The sequence below is a fragment of the Physeter macrocephalus genome, chromosome 17 (genome assembly GCF_002837175.3).
Source record: "Physeter macrocephalus isolate SW-GA chromosome 17, ASM283717v5, whole genome shotgun sequence".
Taxonomy (NCBI): Eukaryota; Metazoa; Chordata; class Mammalia; order Artiodactyla; family Physeteridae; genus Physeter; species Physeter macrocephalus.
Genome location: NC_041230.1, coordinates 53673737 through 53691283, shown reverse-complemented (window position 1 = coordinate 53691283; position 17547 = coordinate 53673737). Strand labels below are relative to the sequence as shown.

At 47.2% G+C, this 17547-nt stretch overlaps 1 protein-coding gene across 6 annotated transcripts in view; it reads left to right on the top strand.

Annotated features, from left to right (window-relative positions):
• The window catches only part of C17H16orf95 (chromosome 17 C16orf95 homolog), a 193875-nt gene that overhangs the window by 24647 nt on the left and 151681 nt on the right, over positions 1-17547 (top strand). The gene's annotated exons all lie outside the window — the stretch shown is intronic.

Here is a 17547-nt window from a genome sequence, read left to right as displayed (position 1 = left end):
GGCTGGGCCCGTGAGCTATGGCCGCTGAGCCTGCGCGTCCGGAGCCTGTGCTCCACAACGGGAGAGGACACAACAGTGAGAGGGCAGCGTACTGCAAAAAATAAAAACAACAAACAAAAAACAAAAAAAAACACAGTCCCATCAAGAAATAAAATACTTAGGAATAAAGCTAACCAAGGAGGTGAAAGACATGTATACTGAAAAATAAAGCCATTGGTGAAAGAAGTTAAAGAAGACACAAGTAATTGGAAAGATATCCCATGTTCATGGATTGGAAGGCTTCATATTCTTTAGATGTCAATACTACCCAAAGTGATCTACAGATTCAGCATAACCCCTATCAAAATGCCAATGATGTCTTTTGCAGAAATGGATAAACACATCCTAAATTTCATATGGAATCTCAAGGGTCCTCAAATAGTTTCAGCTGGTGAAGTTGAAAGTGTTCTTGATATAGATGGTGGTGATAATATCACATTACGCATGTATTTAATACCACTGAAGTATACACTTAAAGGTGGTAAATTTTGTTTGTGCATTTTACCACAATAAAAAAATAAATGAAAACAAAACCTGAATCATTGGTATTTATCATTGGTGTAGATCATTTGCTCTTTGTGCTCACAGCTGTTCTTAACTCTGAGTGCTGTGGTTTGTGTCTCATGCAGCCTTGGGGACCTGTGGGCTGGGATCCAAGACAGAACATGTTGGTGGAATCAGCTAATCTCCAGGGCAGGGGGATCCTGTTGACTTGCTCTCTCTGCTTTACGAGGTGCCTACTATGTGCTGGGGGATGTGCCAGCCACTCGTGTGGTTCCAGCGCCTAGTGTGAGGCCTCTTAATTGGCTTCAAATGTAGCTTGCGGTGTTCCTGAACCGCTTAACGGCCTTGGGTAATGAGGTGTCTCAGGCTCAATATTTATTTAATGCTTTATTCATGGGTACAAAACAGTGGTAACATTAACTTCAGGGGAACTTTAATGATGTGTGTGTTTCAGTGAAGTCCCCAGCTCCTGACCCTTAAGGTGCTAGATCTGTTTGGGGCCATGTAAAATGTTTTACCTCACTTACAAGAAAGAGAAAAGAGGTGCTGTTTTTCCTTGGGAAAAGATGAAGTATTTCACAGCCAAACCTTGTTCTCCTGTGGAACATTTTCAAAGACTGCAGAAAGCAAACACATGGAAATTTCCAATACTTCTTCTAAGGGAAGGAGTTGGACTTGTCACAACCAGTACAGTGGGCCTATTCCTCCATTTGCTAATCCGTTCATCAATCCACCCATCCACCCATCTGCCCACCTATCACAAGCTGAGGCCTGGTCTATTCCACCAGTCCTGGGGTCAGTGTGTGTGTCCAGCCAGCCAGTGGGTGAGGCCAGTGATTTCACCTTTCCGAGTTCCCTTTTCTTCACTTGCCAAGTGAGGCTGTGTTGGTGACAGGTTTAGCCCAATGCCTGGCCTAGAGCAAGCAAGCCTTCAATACATGTAGCCAAGTTACAGCCATGATCAATTATTATAATAATATACTCTGAAATAGACAATTTTCACCCCATTTTACATAGGAGGAAACTGAGGTAGAGTGCTCTGGTTCTGTTCCCTCTCAGAGCACAGATGTGAAATGTGCAGGAGCCTTACCAGGCTGGACCCCTCTAACTGCTACTTGAGTGGCTGTGACTTCTAGATCCCTGGGCGTCCCTGAGGGCCTGGGTTCCAAGGGCTCGCCTGAGAGGAAGCCACAGGTTGTAATTTCCTACCTCTGGACACAGTGAAAAGATTAAAAACAACAAGATTATCACTTCATTTATTTTCCTATTAAAATAGCTGCTTTCCTTCCCACTCTCCTCCAAGCATTCCAAACAAAATTTGCTTGGGGTTTTCAAGCTTCTCTCTGGTGTCTGTACTCCCAGGTGAGAGAGAAGCTGATTACGACCCGGTCAGTCGGGCACAGGTGGCCCCTGTTTATGCAATCCCAAATTCTTCCTTCTTAAATAAAATTTAAGACCATCTGAAAACGAGCTGCAGGGGTGACCTCTTGGCTTTGATTCTTGGTTGAGTTTCTGAAATGCATATGAGGCCGAGCCTGCTAATGTGCTGAAATAATTACCCTCTGCTCGCTCGAGGGAGGTGTTAATGCCTGAGGTATACGCCTGCCAGTTGTGTTGCAGCTAGTGAGAAGCAGTGTCAGCCTCCCATTTACTGTCACGTCGCAGCCTTCTCATCCTTTTCAGGATTGCTGTCGGTCCTAATTGATGGCAGCCACTTGACCATGCCCCAGAGGATGATGTAGGCACCCCCATCTGTGCTCCCAGATGATGTCCTTGGGAACAAACCTCAGGTCGTGACAGCCAGCCTCCATGATGCCCAGTGGTTCCACCTCCTGGAATTCACATCCTTGTGAATCCCCGCCCGTCCCCCCCCCCCCGCCCTTCTTCCTCCCTCTCTCTGTCTCTTTGTCTTTATGTCTGTCTCTCTGTCTCTCTCCCTGCCCTCTCCTCTTCTCTCTTGGATCCTTTCCTTTGTGGAAGCTGGCGGCCATGTCCTGAGCACCCCTATGGAGAGGCCACATGGTAAGGAACCTCAACCTCAAAAGCCACTTGAGTGAACCTGGCTGAGGATCCTTCTGCTCCTGTAGAGCCTTCATGACTGCAGCCTTGGCCATCTACTTGGTTGCTCCTTCCTGCAGGAAAGTATCTTGGATCTAGTAAGGGTTGGAGATGTTCACTCAGTTATACCCACCTAGCAGGTGGGAAGATGATCATGAATGTGCTCAGGATTGTAGGATGTGAGAAGATGCTTCTATGAAATGAGCTAGACAGCCTTCTTTGCTGCAGTTACTAATGATTACATCAGAACGGTTTGCTTTTCTGTGATGGGAAAGGGGAAGGGAAGTGAACTGATGTTTTCTGAGTGCCAACAATGGTGATAGCTACCATTCACTGTTTCCCACCTCTACCTGCTCCACAGACTTTTTACATGCATGGTCTTAATTCATCCTTCCTTTAACAGGTGAGGTAGTGGAGGTGCCCAGAGAGGTATAGTGATTTGCCCGAGGTCACACAGCTAGTCACTGAGTGAGTGTGGGTTCAACCCAGGGATGTCTCCTTCCAAAGGAGTGAGTAGTGAGTGGAACAGATGTGAAGGGACAGAGCCTCAGAGCTTGAAGGCACTGAGGTTCTATATAGACTGTGATCATGTTATCAAACAAAGAAAAATTGAGACCTACAGACTGATAAAATTTTTTTCTTAGATGCATGAATTTATGAGAAAAAAAATCTTAAAAGATAGTCAAATAAATTGTTTGTTTTGAAGAGTATTCCATGAAGGGAAACCAAAAATTATACAGGAAGGTTTATACCTATCAATGTTAGTCAGTATCATATCTGAATATTGGAAATTGGGAAGATCCTAGAAAATTGGGCACTTACAGTTGTCATGGTTACATGATATGGTTATTCCAGGTTAGCTCTGGGGATTGAAGCTTTGGTCACCTTGTCTTCCGGGTGAAGCAGCTAGCTGGGTTTCAGGTCCTGGCTATTCCTGTGTCAGTCAGACTAATTTTTAAGTAAAGTTTTAATTTTGTAATAACTTTAGATTTGCGAAAACTAAGGAACATTGCTCTTAAGTAAACTGTAGATGGTATTCAAATTTCACCAACTTTCCCATTAATGTCCTGGGACTCAGGATACCTTACTGCATTTCTCACACTTTTTGAGTGAACCTGAATTTGCTTTTAAAACCTTGAACCCTGAGCTAAAGTTCTGGTGGCTCATCAGGAATCCATTCAGCCTGTCCCTTAACAGATGGCAGCCCAATTACTTCTTGCACTTTAAGCCCATTGCCTCTAGTGGCATGGACGTCTCAGTGAGTAGATATATTTCATCTCCTGGGCCAATTCTGATCTGTTGGTGGGTCTGAGTGGTGTGTCAAGAACGAGGATGAGACTGCATCTGAGCTCTGTGATCAACTAGCAATGTCTGTTGCAGGCATGGGAGTAGAGAGGGGTGATGCATGCTGAGTATCTGCCTTCAGTCCCAGAATGTTTCACATTTGAGCATTGTACCCCTATGTCCAAGAGGGGAACCTGTATTTGAATGTTGGATTATGGAATGGGGTGTTGCTACCATCTAGGCACACTTAGCTATAGGGTGGTCATAGTGGTGATGGTGATGATGATGATGTAAACATAGCTAGGTACCATTTATTGAATGCTTCATATGTCTCAGGCACTATATTAACTGTGCCACATGAATATTGCATTTATTCCTTAGAACAGCTCTGAGATAGGTCACAGTTGTCATTCCCATTTTACAGGTGACAAAACTAAGATAAGTTAAGGGACTTTTTCTCGCTCCCGCAGCTGTAAGTTTCCTTTTTAAAAAAAAAAATTTTTTTTAATTAATTAATTAATTTATTTATTTTTGGCTGCGTTGGGTCTTCGTTGCTGTGCACGGGCTTTCTCTAGTTGCGGCAAGCGGGGGCTACTCTTCGTTGCGGTGCGCGGGCTTCTCATCGCGGTGGCTTCTCTTGTTGTGGAGCACGGGCTCTAGGCACGCAGGCTTCGGTAGTTGTGGCATGCGGGCTCAGTAGTTGTGGCTCACGGGCTCTAGAGCGCAGGCTCAGTAGTTGTGGTGCACGGGCTTAGTTGCTCCGCAGCATGTGGGATCTTCCCGGACCAGGGCTCGAACTCTCCTCTGCATTGGCAGGCAGATTCTTAACCACTGCGCCACCAGAGAAGTCTCTAAGTTTCCTTTTAGAGGAGTCATTGTTTTTCAGCAAGGCAGGGGTTTGCCAAGTGCTGTCCACTCAGAGGTTCACTGTCTCATGCCACATGTCACACCCTTCTCCTAATGTGTTGGTCTTCACCAGATTAAGTAATCCGTATTGGGTTCTGGCAACCACAGCATTCTGTGAGATTTATTCAAAGGCGTTTGGGGCTAGAGCAGGATTGAGTGCAATTTCACAGAGGTGACAAATAGGGCCAAGATCTACATGCCCAGTGGAATTTCTGCAGGATTCAGGAGTTCAGAAACTGTTTCCTTAAATGGGTAATATATATCCGTGCCAGTGATGCAAATTAAAATTTGGAGTTTCACAGGAAAAATTTCCATCCCCCTGAAGGAAGTCTTTCATTGATTGCAAGAATAGATTTTTTTTCTACTGGTAGGTAAAGTCCTCAGTCATCTGAGCCCTACGACCTGTGAAACCCCATCTGCCACAGGCTTTTCTGGCCCCCACCCCAGCCAGACTGGTCCCCTAGTTTTTATTTCCAGCTTCCTTTACTTCGCTCCTCTCACTGTCTCTACCAGGAGAGCCCGCCCTACCTGCGCTTCTCCCTTTCTTGTGGGTGCTGCTCCTCTTCCCTGTGCCCCTCCCTGTCCCTGCTGTGTCCCCGCTGGAAGCTCTGGAGGGCAGTATTGTGTGTGATGTTCTCAGTGCTTGGCCCGGGGCTTGGGGAAGAGGTGGTGCAGGAAGGTTCGTACTCGAATCAGTGTCTCTTAAAAAGTGACCACATCTGTAGCCAAGAGGAATCTTCTATCTTCCAGCTACATCTTCAGAACTGCAGGAGCTCCTTAGGCAATATTTGTGACCAGAGCAATGATTAAAACATCCCATGTTTATCATACTCTTGCTGCACTGTGGGCTGAACACATGCTGTCTTATCTCACCCTCACTGAAGTCCTCTGGCTGGCGGGGGTGGGGGCGGGGAACTTCCCCCTTTTATCGAGGAGGTTAGGGAAACTGAAGTTATTTGCCCAAGGCCCCACAGCTGTCAGGAATTGTTGCTGATACTTAAACCCGGCAGCCGCCCAGAGCGCAGGCTCCCAACCTGGAAGGATCGTTAGGGTTGAGGAAGATGGTGGGGCCAGGATGCAGGGTTCGGGGCAGCCTCCTCCCCACGACCTCACTCTGCCTCCTACTGCCTGCCTGGGATCATCAGCCCAGGCTGTTCTGTGTGCTCGTCTCCTGGTTACCTTCTCCCTCTTGCCGGAGAGTTGCAGCCGCATGTTCCTTAAAATGCTATCATGAAGACAAAATAAAAATTAGCTACATGAAGCTTTGCAGAATCTTCAAAATGTATTAACACTGTTCCACCCAATACAAATCACTTTAAATGTTATAAAGAAATAAACAAAATTTTGGTAAATTGTTAAATTTGGTAAATTCTGAAAGTTAAGTTGGTCATTGAGCAAACCGATTCTTTGGGGGAAGAGGCGTGAGGTGGTTTGAGCCCGGTCAGGGCTGCTGCTAACCCATGCAGTGGGCAGCTTGATTCTGTCGGGGATTTCCGAGGAAGTATGTAGAATGAGCCTAGAGATTGTCCACTGAGCCCGAAGGGGTGAGTGTTTACCCACTGGCTCTGATCTCTCGTTGGTGGAGGGCAGTCCCACAGGGTGGTACGTCTTTGGCTCTTCCATGACAGGACGGGCTTCTGGAGGCAGTAGGCAGAGAAGCTGGGCAGAAAGGAAGGCACGCACGGTGCAGTGAAGCGCGCTACTGCTGGACTGCATCTGTGCACGGCTGGCTGCTGCAGAAAAATGGTGCAGAATGGTGGGCTGGGAAGATAGCCTGTGGGGCATGAAACATCCAATAAGCCAGCCTCAAAGGTATGCTGGCTCCACCCAGACATGCCCTGGGCTTTCACATCACCTCCTTTCCTCAAGCAGTTCCCCCTTCTAAGTTGAGTCACGTTTCTCCCATGCAAAATGGAAAATGGGTAATTCCTTTGACCAACATCCCATTTAGAAATCATTCTGTAGGCTTTATTTGCTGTTCTTAGCCTAGGATTTGGACACAAAACCTAATGGAAATTGTTATTCCTTTAGGGATTTATTAGATTCACAGCAGTATTATCTAATGTTAGATTCATAGTAATATTTACATGTCAGGGGCAGATTGCAGAATGTTTTGGCTGGTTTGCTGTAGAGTTTGTGTGTGGTTTATACATTCATCTTCAAACCAGCCAGACTTCTTAGGGTCTTCCCAAGGTCACCCATCAGAAGGTAAATGTGCGTTACAGATGTCGGGGGGTTACAGAATTCCTTTTCTCAGCATAAGCTGTTTGTGGTTCTCTCTGTCCCTTTCGCTAGGTAAGTTTATTTTTCCTGACTGCCATTACTGACTAAACTCTGTCAGCCTTACTTACAAGCTCCTGGGAGGTGGGGAGACTGAGTTTCTGGAGGTGGAATTGATTATAGATTATATTACAGACCAGGACTTGAAGACACAGAGCTGGTTGGCAGTTAACCCACTTCCTTGTGAGCCCCAAATAGGAAGTCTACATTCAGCTTTTTGGGGGTCTCTGCTTTGGCAGAAATCCTAACTCTGTCGTGTAATGAATGGGATGTATGCTACTGAACATTCACGCATTCATTCAACACTTACTACATGTTAGGGCTGTGCTCCATACTGCACACATGTGATCTCATTTAGGTCTCTTCATAACCCTGTGAGGTGGGCAGTGTCCTCATGTTACAGATGTGGTTGGTTTGGTCAAAGAGATGTGAGTAAAAATTTCGTGCAACCCCAACCAACCGTGGTGTTATTTTTCTCATACATTTTATTCTACAGATGTTATGAACTCTACAATACATTGTTATTATATCATTAAACAGTTAATGATATTTTATTGGCTGTCCTAGGGTTTAGAGTATACATGTTTAATTTTTCACAGTCTACTTTCAAATAATATATCACTTCATGTCTAGTGTGAGAACTTTGTAACAGTTTACTCCCAATTTCTCCCATCTTTGGTGCTATTCTTATCACCTATTACTTTTACATAGGCTATAAGTCCACAATCCTTTGCTTCTATTTTTGCTTTAGACAATCTTAAAAAGTTACTTAAAAGGTCTTTTATATTTACCTTTATTTATACAGTTTCCAGAGCTCTTCATTTCTCTCTGTAGATCTATGTTTCTGTCTTGTTTCATATTCCTTCCACCTGAAAAACTGAACTTTAATGTCTTGTAGCACAAGCCTGCTGATAATTCATTATCTCAGATTTTGTTTTTCTGAAAAAATTTTAAATTTTGTTTTCAATTATGAAAGGTATTTTTTCCTGGGGGTAGAATTCTGTGCTGACAGTTATTTTTTTTCTCAGCACTTTTATGATGCCACTTCACTGTTCTCTGTGTTGTATAGTTTCTGATGAGAAGTTTGCTGTCGTTCTTACATTTCCTTAATTCCTTAATTTCTCTGGCCTGCCTTTAAGATTCTTCTCTTTGTCTTTCAGTATTTTGAATATGATGTGTCTGTTTATATTTATTTATTTTTAATAATTCTGCTTGGGGTCCTGTGATCTTTTTGGATTTGTGACGATATATTTTATTACTTTTGTAAAATTCTCAGCCATTACTTCTTCAGATATATCTTCTATACCATCACGTCTCTCTTTTTCCCTCTGGGGTTTCAGTTACATGTATATTAGATTATTTACCTTGTCCCAAATGTATTTAAAGCCCCTCATTGTCATCACCCTCTTCCTCCCTTTTTCTTTCTCTCTTTCTCCCCCTTCTCTTCCTGCTGCTTTTTCTCCTCCTTCCTCTTTGTTTTACAGTTTGGATAATTTCTATTGACCTAGCTTCAGGGATCCTTTCCTCAGCTGTATTGCATCTACCGATGGTCTCAGTGAGGGCATTCTCTGTCTCTGTTACCATGTGTGTTCTCTCATGAGACTCACCTCTGTTTTCATTCTCCCAGGCATGACTCTCTTGAACTGAGATTGCTTGCATATTTCTTCTTTTTTGTGTATAAGGTAGGAGGATAAATCTGGTGCTTATTACTCTATCATTGCCAGAACCATCCTTTTACTTCAGATATGTCCATGTCTTTATATTTAAAGTTTATTTCTTGTAGACAGCATGTCACTAGTTTCCTACTTACTTGGATCAGCAGATAGAGTGTGGTTTTTCTGAATCTAGGCCAACATTGAGAATAATATCAGGTATAGTCTGTGTCCATGTAGTCACAGAGATGAGGACTTGATGTCCTCGTCTCTAGGGGTTGATATATGGGTAGTACCCTGCCTGTAGACTTTGGGATCATACACACCTGGCTTCACATTCCAGGTGCCCAGATTCCTTAGCCTCTCTGAGCCCTGGTTTCCTCATGTATAGAGGAATAACAGATGATTGTACTGAGGACTAAGTGCAATGACCCTATCTCTCTCTCTGTCCCCTTTATCACAAGGCCTGGTACGCAGTAGATGCTTATTAAATGCTTTTGAATGAATGGGTGCTTTCTTGAGTTCTGCTGGCTCATTATAATAAATAAATAAATAGCTGCAAACCATTCATTCCATTCCTTAAGATCCTATATCTGGAAAATGATTCTTGCCCTGACCACCAATTTCACTGCCTTCCCTCATTCAATACAATGTTTGCTTTCTCCAAGAAGATTTTCCAAATTAATTGGAATACATTGATTTATGCAGTTGCCATCCCACAAAATGCCATTTGTACTTTGATTTTTCTCTCAATATAAACATTCAATTTAAGAGACCTATTAGAAAGGAGCTTGATTTTTAGGAGTCAGGAACACAAACATTTCTTGCCAGCTTGGTCGCCATATGACCTTGGACAAACACTTTAACCTTTTCTGAGCCTTAGTTTCCTTGTCTGTAAAAGAGGGATAAGTGGCTGAAGATAAGTGTGAGAACCAGACATAGAATTGGTCTCAAATATTAAGTATCCTCCATTTTCTCTCTTACCTTTTACTCCGCCATCACCTGTTCCCTCCTGTGACTTCACTAGATGTAGGCAGGGGCTCCAGCCGACTATAAAGGGTACCCAGTGAGGACACGTAGGGGGATGTGAAGGATTCTTTTTCTGGTCCTCACTTGGCACTAGCTGTTGTTTTTGGTCTTCTCCTTCATGCCAGCTAAACCTTTAAGTCAGTTGTTCTGTTTGCCCTGAATCCTGAAAAGAGTAGAATATCAGCTTTGGAATACAAAAGAGTTGTAAAATGTTGCCTCTCCATAAGACAGTCTCTTTTTAGAGACGAGCTCTTGGGGTGGGGAAAGGACTTTGCCAGTGGTCCATGGGCCCCTCCTCTAATCCCATCTCCAAGTTCTAGGTCAAGTGGACAAACCCCATCTACCTGGCACTGCCTTCAGAGGGAGGCAACCCTTCCCAAGGCCCTGGGCAGTGCGGGGAAGGGAGTGGCAGAGGAGAGGAGGACTTCTTGTCCATTTCTTGATACAGTGAATAGGTCTTCTGTTACCTTGTGACTCAAAGTGTGGTCCATGGACCAGAGCAGTGGCATCCCTGGTGCTTCTTAGAAACGCAGAAACAACCTCACCCCGGACCCATGGAATCAGAATCTGCAACTTAGCAGACCCAGGTGATTCATATGCACACTAACGTTTGAGAGGCACTGTCTACATGATCATTGAGGAAAAGTCGGGGCAGCAGAAGCATCAGGTGTGTGCAGTAAGCAGCATTTGGTGCAGACAATGGAACTGTCAGGTGGAAAGGGCAGGAGGTTCATGGGGGCCTGTGGAGAGGCAGCTTGAGCTGGGGATGTCTCCATACCCTACAGGGCTTCAGTTCAGAAGAGGGCCACCTCCTATTGCTCCCCTAGGTATGGGGTTGTCTCTTCACTTTTTTTTTTTTTTTTTTTTTTTGCGGTACACGGGCCTCTCACTGTTGTGGCCTCTCCCGTTGCGGAGCACAGGCTCCGGACGCGCAGGCTCAACGGCCCAGCTGCTCCACGGCATGTGGGATCTTCCCAGACCGGGGCACGAACCCGTGTCCTCTGCCTCGGCAGGCGGACTCTCAACCACTGCGCCACCAGGGAAGCCCCTCTTCACTTTTTGATAGTGTATTTTGAAACTTTAAAATTTTAATCAAGTCCAGTTTATCTAATTTTTTTCTTTTATTGCTTGTGCTTTTGGTGTCACATCTGAGAACCCACTGGAAATTCCAATGTCATGAAGGTTTAGCCCTATGTTTTCTTTTAAGAGCTTAAAGTTTAGCTCTTACATTGAGCTTCTTGATCCATTTGAGTTAATTTTTGTGTGTGGTGTGAGGTAGGGGCCCAGCTTCATTCTTTTGCATGTGAACAGGCTTTGATTTCCTTGTTCAAAGGATCTCTCTAACTACTGTGTGGAGAAAAGCTGGGGGCAAGAAGGAATCAGGGAGACTAATTTCCCACTGTTACGTGGTAATCTGTCTCTGAGAAAAGGTATACTGCAGTGCCAACCAATAAAGTTAGAGGAAATGGTTAGAAACTCACCATTGGACAGCCATCATAGCCATAATTGATTCAGGCAAGAATCATTACTGGATGCTAATGTAAAGTTTTCTTGAGTAACAGAATATCTATGTGGTCTCAAAGAACCGCCTCATGAGAAACTAATCACAAAGGGTAAAGAATGAACTTCATAGTGAAGAAGCCTGGCAGACACCATCTTAATTAATCCGTGGCCCAGGGGTTGGGAACCCCTGCCTTATGCAGCCTTTCTTTCTGAACTACTCATACAAACAGCCACTTCTCTTGGGTGTGTCCTGGGTGCCAGGTATTCTTAAATCTTCACATCAGCCCTACTCTTACTTCCATTTTACAGATGAGGAAACAGGTTCAGAAAGAGGAAATCAGAGCCAAGTTTAAAAGTGGGTCTGTCCAGCTCTGCTGTTGAGCAGTTTGCCCCCCACAGCCCCCTGCATCTCATTCTCTTGTTCGCTTATTTATCATCTGTCTTCCCAGGCTCAGCTCCTTGAGGGAAGGGCACTTTTTCTGTTCTGCTCACTGATGTATCCTGAGGAACTGGCTCAACGCCTGCCGCATGACAGGAACTCAGTAAATATCTCCTGAATGAAGGACCATCATGGGGCTTAGCACACTTAATACTTGGGCATTGGGCTTGAACTTCAGCTCAAATCTGCTACTGAGAAGCTGTGTGATCTTCGATAAATTAATTAACTTCTCTGGGACACAGTTTCTGAATCTATGAATTACAGATTCTGCTCCTGCCTCATAGGGGTTGTGGTGAAGATCTAATGCACCAAAGTGTTTATTGCAGTACCTGGCATTGTGTAGATGCTCAGCCCATATTTACTCAATGAACGAATGAATGAAAGTTTCAAGTGGCCTCTGTCTCTGGGGGACCCGTCTCCTCCTATAACAATGTTTATCGGGAGCAATATGGAGGGCCTTACCTGGAGACTTTAACTTACCGTAACAAACCACGTGGGACTGTTATCTATGTATTTATTTGTGTGTTTCCAGGGTCTCCTACCCTGTGTGTGCTGGGCTGGCGGGGACTCTGTCTGCCTTGTTCAGGCTGTACCCCTTGTTCAGGCTGTACCCCCAGCATGCCCACAGCTGTGGCTCAGGGCAGGCAGGCCTGCTTGCTGATTGCCTCAGCTCGTTTTGCTTCCTGACATATTTACTGGAGCTCCCCCTGTTCCAGGTCCTGTACTGGACACTAAGCACTTGGCTTCCTGCCCTCGATTTGTTCCCTGGGGCCCCCAACCTGGCTCATGGTCGGGACTCGCTCGGCCCGGTTGCCTTCCCCCAAAGCCTGCCTTTGGCTGCTCTCCCAGTCCCGGGAAGCCCTGTGTCCTCTGGCTTATGTGCCCGTTTGGTACTTGACCTTTGAAATAGGCTGCTGGGCAGTCCTGGAAGCTCCTGTGTTATCGCAGCTCCTGCAGCAGATAAGCGAGTGCACGGAGGCCAATCCAACCTCCTTCCCACACCTCGTGTCCATGTTTATTTCCTCTCCTGATTGGGACTGAAGAGGCTAAACTGCTCAGGAGATCACAAGGTCGGCCAGCTCGCTGGACACCTCTCGGCTGGACGCCTGCTGTCCTGTACCCGCTGGCCAGCAGGTGGTGCTGTCCCACATTTTATAGGTTGGGAGGTGAAGGAGAGCAGAGAAATCCCCGTTTTTGTCCCCCAAGTGAGACTTTAAGATCAAGGGAAAATCATGGGCTTTGGACTAGTTTTCTGGAAGAAAAAAAAATTCCGAAAATAAAATGATGAGTTAAGGCTTCCATTCAGGTTCTGTGTCTGAGTTTTGAGTTCTGCTCACAGGAGGACCCATCTTAAGTCAGAAGAGATTTTTTTTCGCTCTGCCTAGAAATCCTGCAGGAAGGGCTGGTGGGGCTGAGAACCCGATTTTGTTTTTCTAAGTGCTGGAGAAGGTGGGCTCTGGGCTGTGCCCATTTCTCTGTGTCCGTGGAAAAGTTGCAAGAGAGAAGTGGAGATGAAAGTCCCGATGTCCACGGGTGGTTGTGGTTGTGAGTTGGTGACTATAAAGCGCTTGCCCTGTGCCCACTGTGTAGAAAGCAGCACTGTGGCTGGGCTGGTGGGTCTTGGTGCTGAAGCTAAGATGGTAGGCGCCTCTGACACGCTTCTTTGACCGAGGGGTTTTGTTGGGGAATGCAGCCCTCCTTATTGTTGTAGGGAGGTGGAGCTGGCACTTCAGAGCACCATCTGTGCACAGGGAGCTGGGAGGACACAGATGAGAACTCCCAACCCCACCTCTCGGGCCTCAGAGGGGAAAGTGTGTGATAGTCTTTCTGGAGATTCTGACCAAGGTGCTTGGGGGACAGGGACGGAGAGGGACTTGGTTTCCCCGGGCGAGTTGGCGTAGGGCGTCACAGAGGAGGTGACAGTGGGATTTTTTCAGGAGAGGACATATGGGAAGGGTGTTTTGAGCAGAGGGCACAGTCCAGGCAAAGGCATGGCGATGGAAAAGCTTCAGGCGTGGCGGAGGGCGGGCCAGGGGTGCAAGGTGGACCCACGTGGGTGTGGACTTCACTCCCACAGGCCCATGGGTTCTGGGTGGGGCCTTCGGAGGTGACTTTTAAATCACTGTCTGCTCTCCTGAAACGTGGTGAGACGTGCACCGTGGAGCTGCCCAGTGGCTTTCCTCAGAGCTCAAATTTCAGCCTCAAGCTGTAAAAAAGGGAGAGTGATGGATCCACGGTTCTCCTGTCTCCTGCTCCTTACCTGACGCTCCCTTCCTTCGCAAGGCCGGGCGCCTCCTCAGCACGCTCGCTGTCCAGCTGCTCACTTGGGCAGAGGCCTTGCCATGCCTGCCTTCGCCTTTTATCTCCAGGACTCAGAGCTCACAGAGCTGGGTCCTGATGCCTCACTTCCAGCCCCCCGGGCTCCCACCCGGCAAGGTTACGTTTGAGTGTCCAAGGGTTTTATCTGGAGGACCATTCAACTGAAGTTTCAAAGACTGTTGGCTGAACTCAATAAACAAATGCAGGGACTCTAGTTCCTCTGCCATTTCTCCGCAGAGCGTGAACACCTGCAGTGCCCACCATCCTCAGGGGCTCTTTCACTGGAACCAGCACACGGTCCAGCCTGGAGCCCCTCCTGGTTGATCCTTTGTGCTGCGTTTGGCTTTCTGTGGAGGGGGCCACTTGGGCTGAGGCCACGTTGGATCTGCTGTGGCAGGGATGGTGCCAGGGAAGTTGGGCTCAAGACTGGGGATGTCACAGCTGCCTGTCTGTGTCCAGATGGGGATGGGGGGATCCCACTGGTGGAAGCACCCTTGTATTACCGTGTTTTCAGGTGAAGAACAGGCCAGATGCGTCTGCCCCAGCCACGGAACCGTGTCGCTGGAGCTGGGGGCAGGGTAGGGGCCCAGCATTCAGCTGCAGAACAACATTTTCGTTTTCACCTTTGGCACTGAACAGCCGTTAAATGGAAAGGGGGCCTGTGTCCCTCCCTCAGCAGCCACGCCGGCCGCCATCCTGGCACCTCACAGAGCAGCTTTTGTTCGGGGTCCGGAGTGTAAAATTGGAGTGGCAGGTTGTCGGTGCGCACATTTTGAATTTCCTGGCTTTTATCAGCTGCGCCACTCAAAATGACAGTATTTAATCCCAAATGTTTCCTTCCCTTCCCCTCCCCCTCCTGTTTCATAAACAAGGGGGCTTCCCCCCTTTTCTGCCAGTAGACTTTGCTGCCATTTCTTCAATCACAGTGAAAAGTATATTTGTGATTCTTCTCTCATGTATTTGCAATTACACATACCAGGGGGCTTTAGGAGAACCTGACTTCCTGGGACCTGGTTTAATGTAACCTTCTTGCTGAGTCCTCCAACCCCACCAGCCATCTCATGAGGGAGAGTCGAACACATTTTACTTCCAGGGGTCAGATGGCGTAGCAACAACTCCATACCATTTTATCCTCCTGGGTGTGGCTGGGGTCACATCGCCCATTGGTTTTTCCGTTGTAGAGATTTTTCGTGGTAGTCATTTTATTAAATAATTCTCCTAGGTAGGAAAATTAGGCCCCTGAAATTTAAAACTTGAAGTTTCTTTTTGTTGCTTAGTAATTTTGAGAAGCAATTGCTGAGCAAGACAGCTCTTGTGAGATAACCAAACGGTTCTGGCAACATCCTGTCTGGATTTTCTACGTGGGTAGATACCCACGTGTGTGTAAAGTCACTGTTTGCATCTTGCATGGTGCGCTAGGGTATCCCAAATCATGTTTCATGTAGAGAAGCAGCATGCTGTCCTAAAATGAAGCGTTTTGGAGTGAGAAGGAGCAGGTGTGACACCTGCCTGTGTCTCAACTATGGCTTCTTGGTGTGTGCAGCCATGGGCGGGTCTGAGGTCTCGGAGGGGTCTGACACCTGAGCAGGATCTGCCACCTGGCTGAGACCCCCATGGGCCATGGGTTGGTCAGTTTTGTGTGTAGACGTGGTCAGGCTGTAGGACCCAATTATTGGATCAAGTGCTAATCTAGGGGTTGCCGAGAAGGCTTTTGGTAGCTGTGGCCAATCAGTAGGCTGTGTGAGTAACCTGGAGAATCTGGGTGGGCCTCATCCAACCCTGTGAAAGGCTTACGAGCAAAAGCCGAGTTTTCTCTGCGATGAAGAATTCTGCCTCAGGACGGCAGCATCAGATCCCGCCTGACTTTTCAGCCTGCAGCTGCTCTTACGGATTCTGGGCTTGCCCTGCCCCACAGCCACGAGAGCCACTTCCTTAAGACGAGTCTCATCATATACACACATCTCCTGTTGGTTCTTTCTCAGGGGGGCCCTGACTGATAACTGGCTGAGCTACGTAAGAGAACAGCAGTCCCAGGCTGCCGGCCGAGGGTCTATGAAATCAGAAACGAGCTTCTCTGTGCCTCTCTAGGACCTTCTAGGAATCTCGAGTTGTTTTCCAACGAGCGTGTGTGTCATGGTGGGGGCGCGCAGTGATGCGAACCCGCAGGACACGCATCACTGTATGTGTGCTCTGCCGGCAGGTGTGCCCACTTCACTGGGAACCAGCCACCACAGCTGAATTCACGGCCACGGGCAGAGGGTTCTGGGAGAGGGTGCTGCAGGTGGTGAACTTCTGGGGTGGAGCCCGGAACTTATGGGCAAGGGGTGAATAAATATTGATGAGGTATACCAAGAGGTATAGTAGAGGCATGTGGCATCATGTCATGCAAAGAAACGCAGAAGTCATTCAGGTGGATTGTGCCATCCTGTTGCCCACCCCAGCTCATCCACCAGCTGGCAGTGGAGCAAGCAGGTTAGCCCTTCTGGGTACAGGTGTAAAAGGGTGTCAACTTAGTACCTGCCTTTAGGGTTCTGAGGCACAGATGTGTTGATGCAGGTGAAGCCTTCAGAAAAGTTTCCCCACTTTGGGACACTAGGTAAGGACAGATACTTTCATTATTAAGATAAGCTCCTGCTCTGTGACCATTTGGCATTGAGCCCAAACCCCAGTGCTGCTGCACGCAAGCTCTGTGGCTTTAGGTAAGTTCCTTAACCTCTCTGAGCCTGGTGTGTAGAGGAAGGGAGGAGCTGAGCTGTCTCAGGCTTGCTGTTGTGGTTGACTTAAAGGTATAAAGCTCTCTGTGGTATGCTGCCCAGCCTCGAACACCAGGAAGCCCTGGAACATCAGCCTGCCCACTGTGCTGGCTGCATGATTTATGTCCTGTCAGGACGGGACCAGGTGAGGGGAGTGAGGCCCAGCGTGCAAAGTTTAAGGTGGTGCCCACCCAACCTTGCATGTACACCTCCCTGAGAGTGACCACCGCCTTGAATTATGCACCCTGGGCGCCTTGCTCCCCTCGCCCGAATCCTGGCTCTCATTTTGTCATACAAATGCCATGCCAGCTTTGCCAGGTAAGGGGATGTGCCCATGTCGCAGAGCAGGACAGAGGCCTTGCCCCAGCCCCTCTGGGCTATGTGAGCTCTTGGAAGGCAGTGGCTGCCCCTTGTTCGTCTCATGTGCTGGCATATAGCACCTGGCACACAGTAGGTGCCACATAAATGCTTACAATGGAATGAAGGAAGGAGAAGACGGAGGATTCAAACTCTGACAGGGTTTCCCATGATCAAGGCCGTCCGCTCCAGCTGCGGTGAGCAAGCAGGTCATTGTGAGGAGAGGACTGAAAGCCATTTTTATTGTCCTCCCATGGAGCCCTTTGTCAGAAGGAAGGAAGCCATCTCCCACTGAGGGTGAGTGCTGCTTCAGGACTACCCTAAAGCCAGATTCGGACAAAAGGTCCCATGTTGTATGAGTCCATTTATATGGAATGTCCAGAGTAGATAAGCCTATGGAGACAGAAAGCCAGGGGCTGCCAGG